This window comes from Protopterus annectens, chromosome 16.part0, assembly GCF_019279795.1.
Source record: "Protopterus annectens isolate FY-2018-M chromosome 16.part0, PAN1.0, whole genome shotgun sequence".
In the NCBI taxonomy this organism is placed as follows: Eukaryota; Metazoa; Chordata; order Ceratodontiformes; family Protopteridae; genus Protopterus; species Protopterus annectens.
Genome location: NC_056750.1, coordinates 599,918,639 through 599,930,843, shown reverse-complemented (window position 1 = coordinate 599,930,843; position 12,205 = coordinate 599,918,639). Strand labels below are relative to the sequence as shown.

Below are 12,205 nucleotides of genomic sequence, written 5' to 3'. Positions count from 1 at the left end.
TATGCAAAATGAAATTCAAGAATTAATTTAGCACATTTACATATTTAAAAACAGTTACCAAAGCACAAAAATGTTTAACATACCCAACATTTAAGTATATACTGTAATCCTGCAAGTGCTTCCAACTGGTCAAATGAGTCTGGTGACAAGTTGATCCCAACCTCTGAAAAATAATTGATTTTGCAACTTTGCAACTTAGCCCACCACAAGTCTAAGTTCATCATTCTGGCAATATTAGTGTAGTTCTTGGCAAATGTGTAGTTTTGTGGTTGCAAGAAGTACCAAAATCACCACTGTGTCCACTTTTTATGCAGTGACCGACTCAAATTTTGATACCTGCAATGACAATGATAAAGCTATCAATTTTGATACTTTGAAAAAAGATTTACTTAAAATTAAGAGGCTCCAATGGCAGCTGCGATTCTTTGGCAGTCATGAATTCCCATTGGTTGCAAGCTGATAAAAACCCAACAAGTTTGAATTTGTCCAGAGACCTTTTTGAAACTGTGAATTATGATTAATAATCAGGCTGATTTTGATTGGATGCATTTGCTTATTGAATATAATGAGAAAGTAAAAGGTGAAAAATGAGTGTAAAAGCACAGATCACTAGGAAAATGGTCAGGCACACTGGTCGCCAAGAAAGTCGAAAAGTCACCAGACTGCAGAGGTAATGTAAAATGAATCCTTTAATATATCCAATACACCAACAAATTTAGCGCTTTCATTCCTCAAGGGAACTTCTTCAAAATAACACAGTCCTAATTAGTCAATCCTTAAATAGTTAGGCTAATTACGAATAACAATTCTCCATTGGTCAAAAACCAGTCAACTTACTTGTAAAAATTGTGTTAAAAGTATAGCAACATTTATGCCACAATTATAAAAAAATACAAAATACCAGAATGTGATCAAGTAAATAATATAAAATGGAATATAAATATACCCAACATAACAATAAGTCATTAACACTGGAAACAGTGAAACACAGCATATTAATAGCTTAATTCTATTTTAAAACTCTATTCTTCAGAGCTGGTAAAAATAGAGTAATGTTCATTTAAACCAGAGGCTGAGCAGGCACCAAACTTTAGTTGCCACAGTAACTCACAATACTCCAGACTCGTTTCTCAGTCCCCCCCCCCCTTCAAAGTGGTTTACCTGCTCCAACACCTAAAATTTAAAGGAATAATCCTCACACAACAAAGTGTGTTTGAATAATGCGTTAGTCTCTTTTCTCCTCGATACCTCATACAGACATTCATAAATTCTCTACCTTAAGGTTCTCTCTATTTTGCCAACATAAAATGCAAAACAGGAGGAGCAATAGGCCAGATATACTACCCCTTTAGAGTGACAGCTGAAGTATTCCTTGGCCTTTATTCATCCAACAGGACCCTCAACATGCAGTTCATCCACATTGGCTACATAAAGGCACTGGGGGCACTTTCCACATTTGTGCATACTTGTCCTTAGTCTAGGGGTTAAATCGGATTTATATTCCATCCCCTTCTCAAACTGTATTTCAACTTTCCAGAGAACGCATCGAGGCTGCTGGGCATACTAGCAAAAATGTCCCAGTAAGTCTGTATGATGTTTTTCATAAGATAGGTATCCCGATGGCCATTTTCTTTAAATTTTGGGTGTTGGAGCAGGTAAAAAGTACAGTTTTGTACCTACCATAAATGTAGATGTTCGAGTGCTCATACAGCTGCAGTCATTACAGATGGGTTATCCTGCCGTCAGGTGGGTCCTCGGTCGGCCGAATTCCAAAGTCTAGGTCTGGCGTCGGTTGTCGTCGCTTCTTCCCTGATGTCAGTGCGGCAGGGGTATAAAAGAGGCAGCCGACGCCATTTTCTTCAGTTTTTCTTGCCCCAGATGTCAGGTGCCCCCAGAAGGAAGGCAAAACATAATGTTATGCAACATGCAATATAGATAAATCAAAAAACAGTAGTTGCAAGCAAATACACCATAAAAGAATACCCCAATTAGGTTATATGATAAAGGTGTTTGTCATAAGGCCTGTCCTAAGAGGGGACAGAGGGGGGGGGTAACCTGGACTGCAGCTGTAGGAGCACTCGAACATCTACATTTATGGTAGGTACAAAACTGTACTATGTTCATCGTGCATACAGCTGCAGTCATTACAGATGGGTAGAATCCCAAAGCTAAGTAAGGGTGGTAGGCACTAAGTGGAACTAGGAGGAGTGAGGATGCCCTGTAGGACTGCAGTGGCAAAGCCCGCTCTAGATTTTGAGTATAGTGGAAGGTGGTAGTGCTTGGAGAAAGTGTGCACTGAACTCCAAGTAGCTGCTTCCAAAATGTCCTTGGTAGGGACCCCCCTGAGGAAAGCTGCAGAGGTAGCTGTGGCCCTGGTGGAGTGGGATCTGATGTATGCAGGCACAGATTTTCCATGAAATGAATAACAAAAGCGAATGCAGTGGGCTATCCATTTTGAAATTGTCTGTTTGGAAATAGCCTTACCTTGAGCACCTGTAGCATAGGACACAAAAAGAGTTGCTCAGATTTTCTGAATGGCTTTGTCCTGTCCAAGTAATAACGAAGTTGTCTGTGAATGTCCAAGGAATGTAGTAGTCTCTCCCCTTTGTTCTGTGGATTTGGATAAAAGGTAGGTAAGTGGATAGTCTGATTCAAAGCTTCACTGCATACTACCTTTGGCATGAAGGTAGGGTTGGTGCATAAGGAAACTCTGTCCTGATGGAAAATGATGAATGGGTGCAAAGCCAAGAGGGCTTGCAGTTCCGAAACCCTGCGTGCTGAGGTGATAGCCAGAAGGAAGGCTGTTTTCCATGACAAGTATTGTAGCTCTGTTGAAGAAGCCGGCTCAAAGGGAGGCAGGGTCAGCTTTTCCAATACGAAGTTGAGGTCTCAAGCTGGAACTGGTGGTTTCCTTGGGGGTTTTATATTTTTTGCCCCTCTGAGGAACTGCCTTAATAGAGGATGTGAGAATAAAGGAGGGTCTGTGTTGTATTGTGCAGAAATGGCTGAAGCGTGGATCTTGATGGAGGAGAAGGAAAGGCCACTGTTTAACATCTCAGCTAGGTACTGTAAAATGTGAGGTATATTTATTACCCAAGGATTCTGGCCCTTTGCTTGATTCCAGGAACAAAATCGTTTCCATTTGGCGAAGTAGGCTTTTCTAGTAGAAGGTCTTCTGGCCTCCAAGATGACATCCTGCACCTCCTTGGAGAGGAGAGTCTGTTGGGAAATTAAGGTATTCTCCATGCAGCTAGATTTAGGGTTTTGAGCCGGCTGTGAAGGGTTTTGTAGTTGTGCTGGGACAACAGAAGAGGGACTAGAGGTAGGATCCATGGTGGGGAGTGTGTCAGGCTCTTTAGGAGCGGATACCAGTGTTGTTGTGGCCAGTCTGGAGCAATGAGAATCATTTGTGGCCTCTCTGCTCTGGCTTTTAATACAACTTTGGTCAGTAGAGGAAGAGGCAGGAAGACATAGACTGTCAATGTTGTCCAATTGAAAGAGAGTGCGTCCACTTTCCAGGCCTGTGGATGACAGGTCCTTGAACAAAATTTTTTCAACTGGTAATTTCTGTAGGTAGCAAATAGATCTATGTCTGGCTGTCCCCATGCCGGAGTTATCTTTGAGAAAACTTGAGGATGCAACTTCCATTCGTGTGGATCTGTCATATTTCTGCTTAGGTTGTCTGCCAGTGTGTTTTCCTTCCCTGGCAGGAATTGTGCCTGTAGTTGAATTTGCAATTCCAGTGCTGTGTTCCATAGGGTCATGGCTTGCCTGCACAGGGGGTATATGAATGAGTTCCCCCCTGTTTATGTACCACATGACTGTAGTGTTGTCTGTCCTTATCAATAGCTGGCCTGGATGCAGTAGGTCTTTGAAGGTCATAAGAGCATTTTGCACGGCTAGCATCTCCTTTTGGTTGATGTGTAGGTGCTTCTCTTTTTGGGACCATTTTCCCTGAATGCACTGATCTGCCATGTGTACTCCCCAGGCGTAGTCTGAGGCGTCCGTTGTGATGATTTGAGTTGCTTGAGGTACACAGAAAGGGAGACCTGTGTTTCTTTGGCATGCTTGAGCCCACCACAAAAAGTTCCTTTTGAAGGCATGGAATGAGTGGTATAATTGTTTCCAAGCTGTGGCTGTGTTGAGACCATAAGTTTTTTAGGTACCATTGTAGTTTCCTCATATGCAGCTTTGCACATAGGATTAGTAGGATGCAAGATGCCATGAATCCCAGGGCCTGCAGGACTTTCCTTGCAGTTAGTCTGGTGAAAGTTGCCATTTTGCTGAAGTATTGAGACAGTTGCCCTTGTTTGTCTGGCGTGAGGTAGGCCATCTGTGTGGTTGTATTTAAGCTGGCACCCAGGAAAATTATCTGTTGAGAAGGTATTAGTTTTGATTTCTTTTTGTTCACTGTGTATCCCAGGAAGTTTAACAGTTTTATTACAAACGCCAGATGCTGCAATAGAATGTCCTTGCTGTCCGTTTGGATCAGGCAGTCGTCCAGATATGGGTAGATTTGTATTCCTTGTAGTCTGCAGAAGGCAATTACTGATGCCAGGCAATTCGTAAACACTCTGGGCGCAGTAGATAAGCCAAAGGGCAATGCAGAGAATTGGTAATGGGTTGAACCTGCAAGAAATCTGAGGTATCTTCTGCAATCTTGTCTGATAGGGACATGCAGGTAAGCCTCCTTGAGGTCCAATGTTACCAGCCAAGACTCCTTGCCCAGCATGGGAAGAAGCTGCTGTAATGTGAGCATCTTGAATTTTGGCACCTGTAGATGTGTTTAGGATGGATAGGTCTAAGATAGGTCTCCAATCTTTGTCTTTCCTTGGTACCAGGAATAGTCTGGAACAAAAACCTTGACCTTGTTCTTTTGCAGGTACCTCTTGAATCGCTTTCATAGCCATGAGAGCGGAGATTTGTCTTTGTGCCTCTGCCCTTTGATTTTGTGGCAGGTTTGGCATGCCTCTCATTTTTGGAAGGGTGTGAAAGTGGAACCTGTAGCCTCTGTCTATAATGTCCAGAATCCATTTGTCTTTTGTAACAATATGCCAGTTTTTTGAAAATAATGCCAGTTTTCCGCCCAAAGGTGCTGCCATTAAAGCTTTGCTTGGCAGGCATAGGGGGAAGTCATTGTGTCCGTTTTCTAAATGACTGTGATCTATCTTCTCCACCTCTTGGGATTGGTGCTTGCCATTGTCTTGCTCTGTAAGATCCTTGAGGTTGTCCTCTACCCCTTGGGCGTCTGTATCTGCCCCTTTGAGGTCTGTCCGTGGCTGGAAAGAACCAATTTTTTGAAGGCCAGTTTCTGCTGAAGCGTGGAGGCTGTACCTGTAGGAAATCTTTCACTGTTTGCATAGATTTCGCTTTTTCCTCCATTTTCTTTAGTACCTCCTCAGCTTTAACACCAAACAATACATCTTTTTGAAGTGGTGCATCTAATAATTTTGCTTTGACATGATCTGGTAAGGGATTGCTCTTTGAGCCAAGCATGTCTACGTATAACAGACCCCGTGACAGCAGCTCTACATGAGGCCTCTAAAGCATCAAAACCACACTGCAAGGTATGTTTACCCACTTGCTCTGCACCATGCAACAAATCCTGCAACTCTTTCAAATCTGGTTGTTCTGTTTGTGTCATTTTGCTTTTCAACTGAGATAACAAAAACTGTTGGTACTTTAACATATGGAATTGACAGTTTAATGCCCTCATGGTTAAAGTGGCAGATGTATACACCTTTTTCCCCCACCTTTCTAATGCTCTGGAATCTCTCTCTGAAGGTAAAGGGTTTTTAGCAGTAGAGGCCTTTATTCCCTTGGGACCCTGTGAAATAGTTTCTGGGTCAGCAGTATGACTTTTATAAAGGAACTGGTGAGAATCAGGGACCCGGTAATACCAGTCTGGTTTAACAGGGGCTGGAGATAAAGAATCTGGATTAAGGCTGGCTTCTGCGTACACATCATCCAAAATATCTAAAACAGGAGGGATAGCCAGGGGCCTATGCTGGGGGAGCAGTAGAAATTCCCTGAGCCTTTTCTTGGAATCGGAGTAATCTTGGCCTTCCCAGTGAAAGTGTTCCCCTCAATGTATGCAGGGTTTCCCCAAAAGAGTGGTCCTCAGTGGGGGAGACCGAGGGAATAGACTCCTCAGCATCAGAGTCTTCGAAAGGGGAATAGGCATAATCCTGGTCCTCAGAATGTTCTGAAGTAATAGAAGCCTGGTCTGAGGAAGGGTAGTCATCCTCCAATCTGGGTCTTTTGTCAGAGGGGGGGTTGAGAACCCCTGATGAGAGTTATCAAATCCTCAGCCATTTTAAGCATCTGCTTTTTAGGCATGGGGCCTTGAGAGGAGGTCTGAGGACCCTGTTTTTTTAGTTTTCATGGCTGCTTTAGATTTAGTGAAGGATTTAATAGAGAAAGTGGAAGGCCTGAAGACGCCTTCAGAAATGGCAGGCCTGACTAAATTTTGAGTTTCCCCGCCAAGAGTGGCGTCTGTATCTGCAGTAGGAATGGAGACCAAGGAGCCTGCGACCTCGGGTACTGAAGTCACCGGTAAAATAGTTTCATCGGTATTCAGGGGCTGCATAGGTGCCTCGCGGAGAACCGGTAGTTGGCCTAAGCGTGGTCTCAGTACTCGGTGCGGACCTCGGATGTTGGTCCTTATCTTTGCGTCTTTTGCTTAAAACTGGTGTCGGTGTATCCGACGACATGATATAATTAAATTTTTTGCCAAAATAATGAAGGGCGAACTCCGCCCGGCGCTTAATAGTGCGCTTGTTGAACCTAGCACAAAAACAGCAAGCCGAGACGTCGTGGTCTGGGCCTAAGCAAGGTATACAGAAAGAGTGGAAATCCTTATGCGTTATTTGCTTCCCACAAGAAATGCAATTATTAACTTTGTCTGACATCGGTCTGAGGCAAGAAAAGTTTCCCCAACGGGGTACTTAGCTTTAAAGATGACTTCGGCTGAAATACGTTCGTAAATCTCAAGAGCTGGCCGACCGGCACTTGCGAACTGCTTCTGCTTCGGGCACCGCGCGGCAAGAAAGACTGAAGAAAATGGCATCGGCTGCCTCTTTTATACCCCTGCCGCACTGACGTCAGGGAAGAAGCGACGACAACCGACGCCGGACCTAGACTTCGGAATTCAGCTGACCGAGGACCCGCCTGACGGCAGGATAACCCATCTGTAATGACTGCAGCTGTATGCATGATGAACATCACTTTGAAAGAGGGGGAGACATGAGTCTGGAGTATTGTGAGTTACTGTGGCAACTAAAGTCGGTGCCTGCTCAGCCCCTGGTTTAAATGAACATTACTCTAGTTTTACCAGCTCTGAAGAAGAGAGCTTTAAAATAGAATTAAGCTATTAATATGCTGTTTCACTGTTTCCATGTTAATGACTTTTTATGTTACGTTGGGTATATTTATATTCCATTTTATATGTGCTGCGGTAGCTTTGTCGCCTCACAGTAAGACGATGTCCTGTTCAATTCTCAGCTAGAGCATCTTCTGTGTGGAGACATGCGTGAATGTGCGTACCTTCATTGAAGGTTGTGCATCAGGGCCAGCAACTCGACATGTAAAAATCTACTGCCAATCATTAGCGGACCGGAATTCCGCTGGGGCGACCCCTAACCGGGAAAAGCCAAAAGACACAACAACTTGATCACATTCTGGTATTTTGTATTTTTTTATATTTGTGACATAAACGTTGCTATACTTTTAACATAATTTGTACAAGTCAGTTGACTGTTTTTTGACCAATGGAAAATTGTTATTCTTAATTAGCCTGACTATTTAAGGATTGACTAATTAGGGCTGTGTTATTCTGAAGAAGTTCCCTTGAGGAATGAAAGCACTAAATCTGTTGGTGTATTGGATATATTAAAGGATTCATTTTATAATACCTCTGCCGTCTGGTGACATTTGGGCTTTCTTGGCGACCAGTGTGCCTGACGGAGTATTTTCCTAGTGACTTATTGAATATAATGAAAAGTTGATTTTAGATGTGAATGCTTCTACAGACTATGCTATAGGAAAACTGTTGGACATTTATAAGTCTAAAGTTTTTAAATAATAAAATGGATTCTGTTAACACAGTTGAACAATAAAGAGCTTGTTCTCAAATCTAGACACATTAAAAAATTTTACAGAGAGATATCCATGATTAGGCTTCTGGAAAGCCACATTTTTTGCCCATGCAAATAACTTTTAAGATGGTAAACTCTTTCAAACTGCATAGCTTTAAACAAGTTGATTCACTGGCTAACAAAGATTAGGGTGTGAACAGTTTTTCCATCAATCAGAAATCTTTTTTAAAAGTTAGACATTAAACTGTGGAGAGATGGGAAAGGTGGGTCAAAGATGCCATCAGCAGGGACTGAAACTTTACCAGACCAATCAATTCAGGTACAGTTCGTGGAAACAGGGAGATTACGATCAATAACTACAACAGGTCAGTGATACTTCTTTGTAATCAATAAACAAGAATTTTTTATAACAACCATTTTTATAAGTCACAGCAATTTCTGGAAATCCAGGGCTCAGCAGTGGACTAACAAGACAATGCACTAAAATTCACCTTTTCAAAACAATTTTGTTCAGAGAATAAATCTAGTAAGCATTTTAAGATGATGAATTTATGTTAGCATATTCTGACTGATGCTGAACATAGCAGTCTATCAAGACTTTTAAACTTTTGTTCCAGCAAAAATGGTGCTTTTTGGTAGATGCAATTTCTCCTTTTAAAGCCTTTTTCCATAAAGTTGATTTGGCTTGTTCATTTGACAAGGTCACAGTTGTTAACTCAAAAATTAAAAATAATAGTTATAAATTTGTTGCAGACTATTAGTATTTCAAAAACTTGCACAGCAGATATTCTGAAGATTTTGTTTGAACCACCGAAATAAAGGCACTATGAATTTGAACACTGAAGAAGAGAGACCACTGGACTGTTTATGTAAAAGAAAGACACTAAGGGTGATGAAAGCAGACAAGGACAATGAGACTTGTTTTATGGATACTATTGTTTATAAAAAAAAAATTTGCAAATGCTGACAGAAGAGGAGGCTTATAAAATAGTTAATAAAAGATATACTGAAGAAGCCTATAATGCTACTGACAATTATATTGATTCCAATTGTCAGCTTAAGGCACATGCACATCTAAGTAATCACCTTAAAGTATATTATTCTAAGTTGCCTATAACTTCTAGAATACCTTAGACACAGAAAGATGAGGTTAATCCTCCATTTTTTCTGTTGTGTCTGCAGAGTTTTGCCAAAAGAGAGAGACATTTGCTTTTTGGGCAGAATACAAGTGGCAACCGGTTAAAATATATCTTCTTTTATGCTGAATCCATGTTATTCTACAAACAGACTTACAAATGTGGTGTTGGATAATGATTTTTTTGGGAGTTTCTGCAGAAGTGGTCAATTTACACATCTCTAGTCCTCATGAAATGGATGTTTTCTATCTATCTATAAGGAATATCAAAGACTAATATGACAGGCAAATGCCAATTTTTCTAGGCTGATTTTGTAGTACACATTTTTAAGGACAAATACTTCTAGAAAGTGTAAAGATGTGTGGCTATGGGGCAACTATTTGAATATTTTTATGGCACAATGAGTAGAGCTATCTGACACAAGTTATATAATTAAAAGGTAAAAATGTTTTTATAGAGGAATGTTTTTTTCTTTGGATGTTACACTGAGTTAGAATGCTTTATGCCAACGTTACAAGAAAGCATTCAGATTCTGAAGATCAAATCTGAATGCATATCAAAAAGAAGTTTTGATTTTAGATCTGAAAATTAAAAAGGACAGTTTTTGCAAGATAGTAACTATTTAAAAGGAGTCCTGTTGCTAATGCACTTTGAAAGTATGTATCCTTGGATTGTGAAGAAAATGCAGTAAAAGTCATCTGATGGGAACAATTAAGCTGACTATGAGTGATTATGAACTTTTAAATGAGATGCAGGCTGTCGGAAATAAGCTTTTAATGGAGGCTATCCCAAAGAATAAGGAAGTATGCGACAGTAAAAATTTTTTTTTTCCAGTCTTTTTTTATACTGTAATTCTGTCCCTGGTTTTAGTTCAGAATATGAAGAGGAAACAAACAGATGCCTTTGATTAGAATTTAAACATGAAGTAAGAGTAAATAAGTTAACGGTGAAATTAATAAATTGAACATTTTTGTGGCAGACTGAAGATACTAAGCCTGCAGTTGGTGTTGGACCTTTTTTTGTGAAAAGTTTATTAAAAGTTGAACACAATAAGAATGATTCAATGAATATCATTAAGAAGCCTACAGGCACCTCTTCATGTAATGCTTGAAAACAATGATAATTTATAAGCAAATCTTCCATTACATTTATTATAACACGATCCAAGGTATTTTACCTGTGCACAGACTAGCACAGTTTAGGTTGCATGTTTGATTTGCCTTTTACATAAGGAACATTTAGTATTTCCCAAGTGAAATGACATACAAATATAAATAATACTTAAAATGAGTAAGAAACACACTTTATAAGCATTCTGTAAGATGCAATACTTTTAAGACATTTTTGTTTTATGTTTTGAGTGAATGCATTTAAACTACTTGAGGAGGATATTTGAATAATTTGCTTGATAACAGAATATATATATATGTGTGTGGCAAGTAATTTTAAAATCTAGTGTAGGTTTAGGTCATAATGATCATTTATATTTTAATGCTGTTTGAGTAACATGTCTATGATACACTGATTCTGATGGGGTGAGGCCATGAATCATATAACTGTGCTGCTGTTATTTACAGATGAAATGAGAAGTACTGTTGTCTGATGAAGTCTCTCTAATATTTTGGGGGAAGAAAGTCCTCAGAAGTACTTTTAGTATAAATAAAATCCTACTACAAATAAGCTTCTGCTTTCTTCTTAAGACCCAAATAGGATGACCGTTTTTTTTGTAGGAGTTGTGCACACTTGGATGCTCATGCGGGCAAACCTAAAATGTCCACTGCTCCTACAGCCAAACACTGAAATAACAAAGCTTCCTTTCAAAATGTTGCTGGTATCTGTAAAAATTGTAGAATGAAGACAACATTCATAAGCAGATGCTTAGTCCAGTAAAAAAACAATAAGACAAAATAAAAAAAAAAATAAAAACAATGAACATGCAGAGAAGCTACTTTGCTGAAAAGATAGTAGAACCCTTGAAATTTGTCTGTTAGACTACAAGTAGCACAATTTAAAAAACAGCGTTCACACCACTACATATTAGTCCAGAGTACAAGTGCAAGCAACAGACCAGTAACATGGATGCCCTTCAAGTAGCTGATGGGGATTTAAGAAATACAAGTCAGTAGCGCCAATGAGTATATTTTCATTTCGACAAGAGAGCAAGATTAAAAAATGAAATCCACAGCAACTGTAAAACAGTAGAAACACTTAAGGAAGCTTCAACTGAGAGGACCGATACTTCAATCCCTAAAATCTTTCTAAGAGACAAATTACACATAAAAATTGGTTCCTACCTACTTAAGAGAATTTTCTAAAGCAAAAATGCACACATCAACAAAAATGATAGGCATACATACACACATACAATTACCATTTGCAGTGTTACTCCAGTGTGCCCTACATGAATTAAATCTCACGACTAAAAACATACATTACAATTCTTATTTTAATAAAGTATCACTGGCATGCAGAAGCTAAAGAAAAACTATGTTCCTGCAGGGAAAATGTTGAAACTGTACTACTTGAAGTAAATAAGACAAAAAAAAAAAAGATGGCTGTGCATAGAGACTGGAAATCTAAATTAATTAAATATAAGCATATAGACTAAACCTTTACAAAGACAAGTACTTAGTCAAACCACTTGAGAGAGTGCCGTGCACTACTTTCTAAATTCCTAGTAACACTGTTATATTGTCCTGAGGTACGAGTTTTGCAAACAGATGCCATGCCTTCCAAAATAAATCATAAATAGTGCGTTAATGCTGTTAGTCTGAAAAATGTTAGCAAAGCAATAGGCCTGAATGTTTAGCCATCAAGTTAACTTGTCAGTGTTGTTTAGTAGCCATGTCTGCCTTTCAAGCAAAGCTACAGAGAAAATCCACTATAAAGCAACAATAGAAATCAAAGTAGCTAATGAAAATAATAGTTATGTACTCACCATAAGGTACAGTTGTGTACACTTAACATAAATGT

At 39.7% G+C, this 12,205-nt stretch overlaps 1 protein-coding gene across 6 annotated transcripts in view; it reads right to left on the bottom strand.

The window, feature by feature from the left end:
* The window catches only part of LOC122790739 (solute carrier family 22 member 17-like), a 766,774-nt gene that overhangs the window by 660,528 nt on the left and 94,041 nt on the right, over nt 1-12,205 (bottom strand). For 2 of the 6 annotated variants that reach the window (XM_044058330.1, XM_044058331.1), the window contains exon 2: nt 84-336. The exons of the other annotated variants lie outside the window; for them this stretch is intronic. The gene's annotated coding sequence lies outside the window, so the exon portion shown is untranslated. The remainder of the gene's footprint in view (nt 1-83; nt 337-12,205) is intronic. 6 annotated transcript variants of the gene reach the window in all.